The 12,644-nt window shown below is 47.9% G+C and overlaps 1 protein-coding gene across 3 annotated transcripts in view; it reads left to right on the top strand.

The window, feature by feature from the left end:
- LOC119455329 (transmembrane protein 50A) overlaps positions 1-12,644 on the top strand; it is a 144,485-nt gene that overhangs the window by 74,082 nt on the left and 57,759 nt on the right. The gene's annotated exons all lie outside the window — the stretch shown is intronic.

Below are 12,644 nucleotides of genomic sequence, written 5' to 3'. Positions count from 1 at the left end.
TCATCTAGGCTTGAAGAGTAGGCCCAGTTTTCACACAAAGTCAAGAATGGGCATTTCATGAAAAGAGGCCAAGCCTGACATCAATGCTTTTCCAATACATTTGCTGAATTCGTCGGGAATGATTCCAAGAAAGTTTGGCATTACCTGAAACAAGGCAGTGAATCAGTAACCAAAATGAAAATAAGTAACATGCTTGTAACAGATGTGACTGAAATATGCAACATTTTAACTTTTATTTTCAAAGTGTCTTTTCAACATGGATGTCTGGAGAGCAAATCTCTAATGGATGTGATAACAGTCTTATATATAAGACTCAAAATACCCAGCTTGGCATTTTAGCACTGCTTCCCGAACTACTTTTTTATCGTATTCTGGAAATGCATTTAACATTAAAACAGTCTGTTTCAGAAATACTTTGCTGCAAAGAGTAGTTCAGCAGAAGCGGAGTTATCGGCAGTCGTAGATCACCTGTGATCCCCTTCACGGTGTTCCTTGAACTGCAAAGGCTACAGTGGAGCGAGGTGGTGAACGTCACCATAGCGCGCAGTTCAAATTTGATTTTGCGTGTCACCCCGACTCAGCCGTTCACGGTGTGTACTGCATGCGCCTATTTTCGCATCAAGTGACGTGAGCAGCACATTGCCTTTCGCACTTATCTCTACGAGGGTCGCTTCATGTTCGCTCGTGCGAGTATGTCAGCAGCGCACACATTGCCACACTCTGGACTTGCGTTGAAAGGATTCCCAATGTTTTGATCATGATGACTTCTAGCCACATATCTGACATTTTTTCCCTTTGTAAATTATGATACTTAGAAAACTGTGAAGAGCATTTAATGCATTTCTTAAGAAGAAAGCTGACGTACGCTTCCATTATGTGGGACAGCACATCATTAGATGCATTATCAGAAAAGGTTTTTGGTTCTGTAAGTACAAAAGAGAAGACTCGGTTGTGTAAACAAATATACTAACATGAAGGTGCTGGAAGTAGTCTTACATTTCTTCATATTTTATTAGTAATTACCCCTGAATCTCTCAAACCTATTAATAACAATCGACAAACTCGTCAAAGCATAGTCACTCGATAACCTAAATTTTTTGCAATACCTAACTGTTGGAAGAACAGGCACGTTGGTAAGATTGCATCTTTTGCTAGTGACATCGTCGTGCACATAAATCATCAGTCGCCACAAAAGCAAATACTAAAAAAAGGATTTTTCCTATTCTAAAGAATGTTTCACCAACCAGCCCAAGCAGTTACCCTTAACTCTTTCTGTACCGCACCCTTCATTAGCCCACTATCGATGGTTTGAAATGCTGCTTTCGAGACTTTCCGCGCTGCTCACGGAAGCACTGCGCTATCGGACGTGAAGGAGAACTATATTTTAGTTTTCTAAGCAGTTCACTTTTTTCCCGCGTGGCGGTGATTTTTAAATGCACCCTGAAGTTACGCGATCATCAAAGTAGAAAGCAAAAATGTCTGCCTCCGAGAGCGGCGCGTGCGCTTTGAAAGATAGCAGATTTTGTGATTCCGCTGCGTCTGATTTTATCGATGGATCGTGCAGTCTGAGGATGCTGCTTTTTCGGACTCTGAGAGCGATGATGACACAAACCAGCCTGAAATATCGGCGGCCGCAGCCCGCACCCCCAACTGTAGGGTTTGCAGTTAAATATTTGTAGCGGAATACCTGTTCAATAAAAATTTTTTTCGCAAATAGTGCCTATAAGACAGCAATACATATTGTATATCTCATAATTCTCATTACATTTTTTTCTTAGTACATACAAGCGCGTATTTACAAACTTTGTTAAGTTTTATCCCACAATCTTGATTTTGGCTGCAGTGAAATCTCGTTCTCGTTAATACGTAGTCGGCCGGGAACGATGTTTAGGTGCGCACTAAACTAAGTACAGATTAACTGCCATTGCCACTTTATCGTCTACTTACCGGCCGGAAAAGAACTACGTCACGTTGATGTCAACTCTCAGACAGGCTTTATTTGCGGGTAGGCATAAAAAAATTTATCTTCACTTGACGCGACGACAGCATCTTTGAACAGAACACTACAACAACACCCCGACCGCAAGCACACTAGCGGAATGAAGAAAAAAAACAAAGAATGTCACAGTTTCACCCAATAGGCGAAGCATCAATTGTGATTGCAAATTAGTAGACAGCTATACGAATTAAGGATAGTAGTTTTATCGGGATATAAAGTTGTAAACACTCGCTTACTAATTAAGTTAACAAGCACGGTGTAAATGGTGCACAGGTAAATATGAACACATCCCTCTCTCGATGACCGCAGAAACTCGATGCCACAACGCTGGAGTGAGGAGGCGCAGCAAGAGCAGCGAGTGACTTCGTGCCGTCAATGCGAGCTAAAGGTCAAAAGCGCCCCGCACACAAGTTACTGGCACTAGTTGCACTTTGTTCACATCGCAAATCGCTTTGAAGACGAGGCTTGGGCGGATGCGCGCTTTCTCCACGTCACAGATCGCTTTCAAGATAGGCGCCCACACGGCAGCCGCCAAAAGCCCCGCACTTTCTCGCCACCCTCGCCGCGCCTCACGTGCGCGAGATTGGATTGAGCCGCAAACGTCGGCTGACCCTTGCAAGCTTTCACTCGCACAGACAGCGTACGGCGCGCGGCGACGATGTTACGATGTTTGGACTTCATACGGAAGGAACCTCAACGCGACGACCACGGTAGAAACGTAGAATAAAGAACAAACTTTAGAGAAGGGAAACTGTACCTTCCACAGCGGTACGAAAATAAGAAGCGGCAGCGCATGGAACTTACTTAGGCGTAAGACAGATGGCGCTGCTCAAACAGGAAGCGGGAATGTTTTTTTTTTTTTTTGAGCAAAATTCAATATGGCCGCTTTTTACCGGTCGCGTACGCTGGTATGCGCCGCGCTCGCCCGGTTGGCGTTGCGGTACGCCTCATTGCCTTGGCTGCCGCGTAGTTTTTGTGTTCTAATTGCCAGGAGACCAAAGAGCCTCTACTGACGCCCATAGAAACAAGCCACAAGTGATTGAACGGAACGTGCGACTTTATTGGCAGAAGACAAGCAGTGCACCTTCTCGTACAATAGCAGAAATAAAAATTGCATGTCGAGATACTCTGGAATCATTAACGCGAGCTCGTAAACGGCTCACTTTCGTCGTCGCACATGGCGGTCTGGTAACGAGCGACAACCAGCAATGTAAGCAGATTGGACAGTGTCCCACCTGTTTGCACCGACAGTCGCCGTTGAAGATGAGTGACTTGCATTGCGAAGCAGTCGGGTGACGCAGGCATCTGGGGCCGTATTCTGAAACGTTCGCCTAGGCGAAATTTCTTTTTTCGCTTTCAGGTGTGCGTGCTGATTGGCTGGTTGAGCAAAATTGAATGACGTCAGGCTCAACCACCCAATCAGCTCATCCAATTTTGCTAAAACAGCCAATCAGCGCACGCCTGAAAGCGAAAAAAGAAATTTCGCCTAGGCGAACGTTTCAGAATACGGCCCCTGCTGCCGCAGCCAACACAGCGACATGGACTACCCGGAAATTTAACGTTACCTCCGTTTCAACCTGCACGTTTCTTTGTTATTTCGGGAGCCGCGAATGTGTAGATCACACTTGGTGCCCCTCTATCTTTCAATATGGACATGGTCGGTTTCGTGGGCATCACCTTCGGCAGCCTTTTTGCGGGCCTTTCAACTTCACACACATCGGACCATGTAAGCATGTATGCTGGTCTAGGATTACCGCAAAAAAACACACGAGACGAAGAAAGAGATGACACGAAGCTGTACTGACAACTGTTTATATAATGAAACGAACGCGGAACTTATATAGATTAGACACACGTGTGCACCCGAAAAGCAACGAGAAATCCAATAAAAACACAGAGCGACCTTCAAGAGGGGTGCGATACAAATGCTAAGATAAACGCTTGTAGACTACCGAGGCACCTAACACGTGTGTATCACGTAGAAAAATACTGTCACGTAGTAGTGACGCTGAAGAAAACAGTCGTAAAACTGTGTACGACGAAACTGGTTGTTTATTGGGCGAACCTGTGCCCACAAAAGCAAGGTACACTCAAAGCACAACGATAGTGGCGAACACAGTCGGCGATCGTCGAAAATCTGATCAGCGGCAAAACACGTCGGCTTTTATACCCGAGTCATCGAAGGTTCTAGATTAATCCCTGATGCCCGCGTGTCTTCCAGAAAGTTCTAGACAATTCGCGTCAGTCATGCAATCAGATAACATAAGCGTCGGTGAAAGCAGGCAATGGAAAGAAGCATCGATAACGTTCTAGAAACTTCCGATACAGGCGCGTCCTGCGCCGAGCGATAAAGTTTAACATTTGTTAGCCGGTGGAAAGCGGCCACCGGTGAAAGATAAACATGTATACGTGTCAATCTCGCGGTATGGGCATCGGCGGTAGACATGGCCGGCTTCCCCGCAGTGATAGCAGAGCACGGGCGGGCGTGCTGGAGGCGGCGGCGGTGGACGACGGAACTGCGGCGTTACGGGGCCCTGGCGCGAGCGCGGAGGGGGGCCTTGACGACAGGCGACGGCGGCGTAGGTCAGCGCTTCCGGCTGGGGTTGCGGCGATTGTGGCTGCACATCGGGAACTCCAAGTGAGCGCTGAGCTTCGTCTTTGACGACGTCGGCGATAGATGCCACGTGAGGCTGCGACCTGGGAAAGAGCTTATGCAGCTGCTCGCGAACGACCGCTCTGATGGTCTCGCGCAGGTCGTCGGCGCCTAGCGCTTGAGCGTGGCGTAGTTGGTCAGGGCACGGCGGTTGTATTGCCTGATGCGCATTTCAAGCGTCTTCTCGATCGTTGTAGCCTCGGAAAGAAATTCGGCGACAGTCTTGGGCGAGTTGCGCATCAATCCGGCGAATAGTGGGTCTTTGATACCCCGCATCAAGAACCGAACTTTCTTTTCTTGAGACATGTCGGGGTCGGCGTGGCGGAAGAGGCGAGTCATCTCCTCCATGAAGAATGCGATGTTCTCGTTCGGCAATTGCACTCTGGTTTCTAAGAGAACCTCTGCCCTCTCCTTTCGTACGACACTCGTGAAGGTCCTCACGAAGTTTTCACGAAAAAGGTCCCACGTAACCAGGGTGGTCTCTCTGTTCTCAAACCAGGTCCGAGCAGCGTCATCCAACGAAAAATAGACAAGGCGTAGCTTGTCGTCGTTGCTCCATTTGTTGAACGTCGCGGTCCGCTCGTATGTCTCCAGCCAGGTTTCAGGGTCTTCAGCCGATGATCCACGGAAGGTCGGAGGCTCCCGAGGTTGTTGCAGCAGGATGGGGGGCGCTGGGGCTGCCATTGGGGTCGTTGACTTGGCCTTAATCGCTGTGGTCTTCTCGGGAAGAAGTCCGTACTCCGGCAGAAGTCCTTGCTGCCTACGGCTAGCTCGCTGGTCCTTGGTGACGTTGGCGTTGTCCTCCGTTTTCGGGCTTGGATCGCGGCTTTGCGGGGGCGTTCGCTGCATGAACGCACTAGCACCTCCACCAGATGTCACGTAGTAGTGACGCTGAAGAAAACAGTCGTAAAACTGTGTACGAGGAAACTGGTTGTTTATTGGGCGAACCTGTGCCCACAAAAGCAAGGTACACTCAAAGCACAACGATAGCGGCGAACACAGTCGGCGATTGTCGAAAATTTGATCAGCGGCGAAACGCGTTGGCTTTTATACCTGAGTCATCGAAGGTTCTAGATTAATCCCTGATGCCCGCGTGTCTTCCAGAAAGTTCTAGACAATTCGCGTCAGTCATGCAATGAGATAACATAAGCGTCGGTGAAAGCAGGCAATGGAAAGAAGCATCGATAACGTTCTAGAAACTTCCGATACAGGCGCGTCCTGCGCCGAGCGATAAAGTTTAACATTTGTTAGCCGGTGGAAAGCGGCCACCGGTGAAAGATAAACATGTATACGTGTCAATACAAAAGTTCCTTCTGGGTATTAGCAACTGACTGAAAACTAACGCAATCACCATCCTTAAAGCGTCGCATGGCTACTTACTGCCTCTACAATCTCTTTTCAGCTGGCCATTTTTTCTGCCGATAATCTGCTGTTACCCAGAAAGAACTTTTGTTTCTTTCCACGTGATACACACGTGTTAGGTGCCTCACTAGTCTATCAGCGTGTCTTAGCATTTGTATCGCACCCCTCTTGAAGGTCGCTGTGTGTTATTATTGGTTTTCTCGTTGCTTTTCAGGTGCACACGTGTGTCTGATCTGTATGAGCTCAGCAATCATTTCATTAGATAAACAGTCAGTACCGCTTCGTGTTGTCTCTTTCTTTTTCTGGTGTGTTATATGCGGTAACTTCCCAAATCATGAATCACCAACTGGCCTACACCCACACTCTTCTAAATGCTGGTCTACGTTCACGCCAAATCATGGCCGAGGAAGGCCACATGCACAATTTGCCCACGGCTGCAGCAGGAAAGGACAGAACGGGGAGCACCAATCACGGAGCATGTAAGACTATGTCATTGTGCGGACTACAGGAGCGAATGCTTACGAGAGACTGCTTCCCAATGCAGCTGACCAGGCCGCCACATCCAAGAAACGTAACACGGCAACCATAACCAAGTCAGATAACAGTGAAATGACACTCTGCAATCAATGACCGCATAAAGGCCACACAATACATTATACATTGGTGAAGATCCATATGGCAACAGTGAGCATTCACGTACATGGGTTGCTTAGGGCACATTCAGCTGTCCGACTACGGGCATAGTGCTTGCCTCCATCACACATGGTGGTCTGGTAATGAGCGACAACAAGCAGCGCAAACAGATTGGACGGCATGTCCCACCTATTTGCACCGACAGTCACTGTTGAATATTAGCAACTTGCATTGCGAAGCAATCAGGTGACGCAGGCATCTACTGCCGCAGTCAACACAGCAACATGAACTACACAGCATTTTAGCATTAACTCCCTTCCAGCCTGCACGTTTCTTTTCTTTGGAGGGCCGCTAATGTATGGCTCACACTTGGTGCCCCAATTTGTTTCAGTATGGACAAGTCGGTTTCGTGGGCATCACCTTCGGCAGCCACTTTTGCGGGCCACTCCACCCAGGTGGCTATCAACTTCATACACCTCAGATCATGTAAGCACGTATGCTGGTCTATGTTGATGCCAAATTGCAGCTGACGAAGGCCACAAGCAAAATTTGCACATGGCTACAGCAGGAAAGGACAGAACGGGGAGCACCAATCATGGTGCGTGTAAATTGGGAGTCTATGTTGCTGTGCAAACTGCAGGAGCAGGTGCTTACCTCGAGAGACTGCTACCCAATGCAACTTACCAGGTCCCCACATCCGAGAAACGTAACACGGCGACCACGAGCAAGTGAGACAGCAGCGAAACCAGACTCTTTAATCAATCACTTCAGTGTAGCTTGTGCTACACTGAAGGTTATCGAACAAGGCAAGGCTACACCCAGGCTGTCGAGCAAGAAGAGCAATGCTGAATGAGACTAGGAATTAAGTATGGCAATCAGAAAGCTTGCGTTCATGAAAGAAGTCACTCGGCTCTGCAAGCACTGAAGGCCAAAAACATTTAAGAAAAGTCGAATGCTACATAGCAAACGGTGCAACGGTTAATGCAACACGCATGCCGATGCTGCATCAGCTATTTCTGGAGAGGAATTGCACATGGCAACATACGCTAAGAAATACTGCTACAGATATGGTATGTTACTAGACAGTGAATGGTATTAAGTATGAGCAAAGAATCGGTTGACCTTTATGTTTGGATGAGGAAGAAGAATTATCCCTAACAGGAGTGGGGAATGAAGAGCTTGCATGTATAGAAAAAAATGTATACTTGGCACAAATGGAATTTGACATGACCAGGAAGCTGATTAAGGAAGGGCATACTGATGGAACTCTTTTGGCCAGCGTCGTCCGTGCTTGTTCAATGGTTGCAGGTGCATCTCAACATGAAGAATTTCTAGAAAGTCTTTGTTGAGGTACCTGGATGACTCGGCCAATATCCGTGCTGGTGGAATGATGGCTGAGGCTCTTTTCAGTCTTGACACAGTCCTCCGCAGACTTGATATTTCATCCAAATACTTCTGCGTCCGCTTCATTGTTTGTGGTGGAAAATCCTTGTAAATTCGGCTCCAGCCCCTTCCTGTCAGGGTAGATGGGGGCTCCTGTGATGAGGACCATGGTGTGCTTGGTGCAGATTCTGTTGGGGCAGAACAGTAAAACATGAGATACAGCACAGATTAGCCAAACTCGTGCAGTATTTTTTTTAATGTTTGAACCAATTATGCTGAACCGTAAATGTGGAAAAACATTCATATCATCTGCTACAAACAAATGACATGTATCTCAAGACTAGCGAGCCAATATATCAGGCATATTTATTTCTGAGCATGGTGTTGTTTACCTTGTAGTCCACACAATGGCCTTGTTGGTAGCTTGTGTGTGGAGTGTGTTGCTTTACACTGGTGCCATCCTCTTTACTGCATGTCTGGAACAGAAATTTTGATTGCATCAGAAATTGAAAAAGCACAATTTTGCAATATGAAATTCAAGAAGCTGAAAAATATATATTGTAATGGTTTTAGACTGCAGAACACATGCAAATGTACACTGTTTGTTCTAGGGTGCTTCGTCAGCATGTTCATTAAATATTGGTACTGTCCATAAAATTTATGTCTGCTTAAATACAATGCGTGTCAACACCTTAAGTATTATTAGGATCACAAATGAGAACATTTTTGCGCCCATTTATACACTAGAAGAGATCACACTGCTGCTTTCACCAGCAAATGCAAGACAAACATGAAGCTATTAGAACTGCTGCATTCTTTTTCTGCACGAACGTGATGCACCACTTCATTACTGCAAAAATAAGTGCCCCAAGGTAAATCAAACGGAACAGCAAGAACACTTGAAACCAACAAGTATGAAATATGGGTAAATGATCATGCGTGCAACTGTTTAATACATTAAATTCAGTACTTTCACTTCAATTTACCAAAGGGTTATCCGGTTTTGTGGACAAAAGAAGTTACCGGCGGAATCGAAAAAAAAAAAGACAATATATATATTGTGAGCGCTAACTGTGCAGTTCTTCATCGTCTTCATGTGTATATACCCATCCTCATAATCATCATCATTTTGTCAGGTTGGTGTTCGTGTTCTGTCTCGCGCTGTGTGACAATAGAAGAGCTCTGCCTTCGTCCCGGGCGTCGTCTCACAATATATATGTATATATTATAAGACCGAGACCGACCGAGCTGTCAAGCGCTTTTTCTTCCAAAAAGCAAACGCCCCAGCTCATGCGCGAAGAAGTCGAAGAACAGGGAAGGTGATGATTGCTATGTACAAACGAAAAGGAAAGGACGAAGTACGTTAATAGTTCTTACACTAACTTCCCCCCGTCATGGAAGCGGCCAGCCTGGCCGCAGATTACAGATTATCTAAACGGGGAGTGAAGGGCTTCATCCGCGAGACGTGAACAATTTCGGCATTCCGGCGGCGCCAGTCAGTGACAGAGTGTACTGGGCGCACGAGATAGTTCACTGCAGATGTTTGCTGCACAACGGTGTATGGGCCAATATAGCGTTGAAGGAACTTTTCACAGAGGCCTGGAGTTCGGGCTGGAGTCCAAAGCAGGACTTGGTCTCCAGGGTGAAAACGGAGGTCACGGCGTTTGTTGTCGCAGCGACGTTTGCGCTCAGCTTGGGTAGCTTCCGTGCTTTGCCGGGCGATTTGACGGCAATGTGCAACTCTGGCAGCAAAATCTTCTGGAAGGGACGCGGTAGGTGAAGAAGGCGCTAAAAAGAATTCCCTGTCAAATATGGTGGAAGGAGATCTTCCATATACAAGGAAGAAAATGCTGTATCCGGTAGTCCGTTGAATAGCAGTATTATAGGCGAATGTCACAAAAGGAAGAATTTCATCCCAGTTAGTGTGGTCAGGCCGGATGTACATGGAAATCATGTCAGACAGCGTACGGTGGAAGCGCTCAGTGAGGCCATTGGTCTGCGGATGATAGGTAGAAGTAGATTTGTGCACGGTATCAGTGGCCCGAAGAACTTCCTCGAGAACTTGTGAAATAAACGCCTTGCCACGGTCACTCAGAAGAACGCGAGGAGCCCCATGGCGCAAGACGATGGAGCGCAAGAAAAAGTCAGCAACCTCAGACGTGGTACCGGCTCGCAGAGGGGCAGTCTCGGCATATCTGGTTAAATGGTCGACCGAAGTGACAATCCAACGGTGACCAGAGGATGTCAAAGGCAAGGGACCATATAAATCAATGCCAACAAATTCAAAAGGTGCGTCCGGGCAAGGCAGAGGTTGTAGTAAACCGGCAGGAGGGGAAGTCGAGCGTTTTCGGTGCTGACATGACGCACAGGAGGCAATATATTTAGCCACCGTTGTGGATAGGCCAGGCCAGAAGCAGCGGGTCTTGATGCGGTCGTAAGTCTTGTGGAAGCCTAAGTGGCCAGCCGATGCATCGTCGTGAAGTGCCTCTAATACGCGCCGGCGAAGGCAGCGAGGTAGAACTGGGACCCACCGGTGACCTGTTGGGTGATAAACGTAGCGGTGTAGCACGCCACTTTGCAGGCGGAATTGTCGAAGTTGGCGTCGCAAGCGGCTGTTGGGTGGTTCGGCGAATCCGCTAAGGCGATCCATGAGAGTTCGACAGTAGGAGTCGGCCCGCTGAAGCAAGACGAGATCAGAGCATGATGAAAGCGTAGCTAGGTCCAGGGGCGTCATCGAGAGCTGGTGTGAGGCAGGCGTAGCATCGGAACGACGTAGTGGGGAAGGCGACGGCACGTTACCGGGAGAGAGCGAGAGTGGGCAGCGAGACAATGCGTCTGCATCATGATGACTTTTTCCAGACTTGTACGTTATTGCAAAGTCATATTCCTGCAAGCGGAGTATCCAGCGTCCTAAGCGTCCTGACATGTTTTTCATTGATGACAGCCAACACAGAGCATGATGGTCGGTGACGATGGTGAAGTGGCGGCCGTAAAGGTATGGGCGAAATTTCTGAATCGACCAGACGATAGCCAGGCACTCTTGCTCTGTAATGGTGTAGTTCCGCTCAGCTGGAGAAAGTGTTCGGCTGGCATATGCGATGACTTGCTCTTTAGAGGCTGCATTACGTTGCAGAAGTACTGCGCCAATACCTTGTGCGCTTGCGTCAGTATGGAGTATGGTGGGGGCTCGATCATCGAAGTGGCAATGCACTGGTCCGGAAGTAAGATGTTGCTTAAGAGCTTGAAAAGCTGATTCGCATTCGTTAGTCTATGTGAAAGAGGCACTGGTAACCAGTAGCTTGTGTAGAGGAGCGCAAAGTTGCGTATAAATCGACGAAAATATGAAGCCAAGCCGAGGAAACTACGTAGATCGTTCTGTTGCTGGGGCCGAGGAAAGTGGAGAACAGCACTAATCTTTTCGGGGTCTGGCTGGATGCCATCTTTTGAGACGACGTGGCCCATACTTTTATAGTCTCGCTTGCAAATTTGCATTTTTTTGTATTGATCTGGAGACCAGCATTTGCAAGGCACTTGAGAACTTCGTCTAATCGATGAAGATGTTGGCTGAAGTTAGACGAAAAGATGACAATATTGTCCAGATAACAGAGGCAGGTCTTCCATTTTAGTCCACGAAGTACGTTATCTATCATGCGCTCAAATGTGGCGGGAGCGTTACAAAGACCAAAAGGCATCACGTTAAATTCATAAAGTCCATCTGGTGTAGCGAATGCGGTCTTTTCTTTGTCAGTCTCGTTCATCGGAATTTGCCAATAGCCTGATCTGAGATCAAGGCTGGAGAAATATTCCGCCCCTTGCAGTGTGTCCAAAGCGTCGTCGATTCGAGGTATTGGATATACGTCCTTGCGTGTGATCTTATTGAGCGCTCGATAGTCGACGCAAAAGCGAACGGAGCCATCCTTTTTCTTTACCAGAACCACGGGAGAAGCCCAGGAACTAGATGAAGGTCTAATTATCTTCCGCGCAAGCATGTCAGCAACTTGTTGTTCAATGACCCTCCGTTCGGACGGCGAGACACGATAGGGGCGTCGTCGTATGATAGCGGAACCATCGGTTTCGATGCGGTGTGAAGCCACAGAAGTTTGGCTCAACACAGGGGAACAGCTATCGAAACAGGCTTTGTGCTTCGCTAAGACCGCCAGTAAGGCTTCGGACTGCGCGGCGGTTAGGTCAGAGCCAAGAACGGCTGGGGGAGGGACGGAATCATCCAAACCTGAGGTAGGTGCTGGCGATGAAGAAGGGCAAAGCGTGACTATAGAGATAGGTTGAGTGTCGGCGAGGGTTGCCACAGTCATCCCTTTGGGCAGCATCACAGGATCTGGGGTCGTGTTGCAGGCAGACAGAAGGGCGCGGCCACGTGAAAACCGGACGAGACAGACGGCAATGAGGATTCCACGAGAAGTACAGCGGGAAGAAGGGGTGACTAGAGCGTCTCCGTCGGCGATCTGCCGGGATGTTACGGATACAACGTCTTCGTGACCAGGACGCAGGACGTAATCTTCATCAATGGCCAAGTTCACGCATGAAGGTGAAGAATCTGTAACAGGTGCAAGCGCTGTATCCGCGATGTGGACAACTTCCTCTCTACATGAAATG

This window comes from Dermacentor silvarum, chromosome 6, assembly GCF_013339745.2.
Source record: "Dermacentor silvarum isolate Dsil-2018 chromosome 6, BIME_Dsil_1.4, whole genome shotgun sequence".
Lineage (NCBI taxonomy): Eukaryota > Metazoa > Arthropoda > Arachnida > Ixodida > Ixodidae > Dermacentor > Dermacentor silvarum.
The sequence above is the reverse complement of the archived record's forward strand: the minus strand, read 5'-3'. Positions and strand labels throughout refer to the sequence as shown.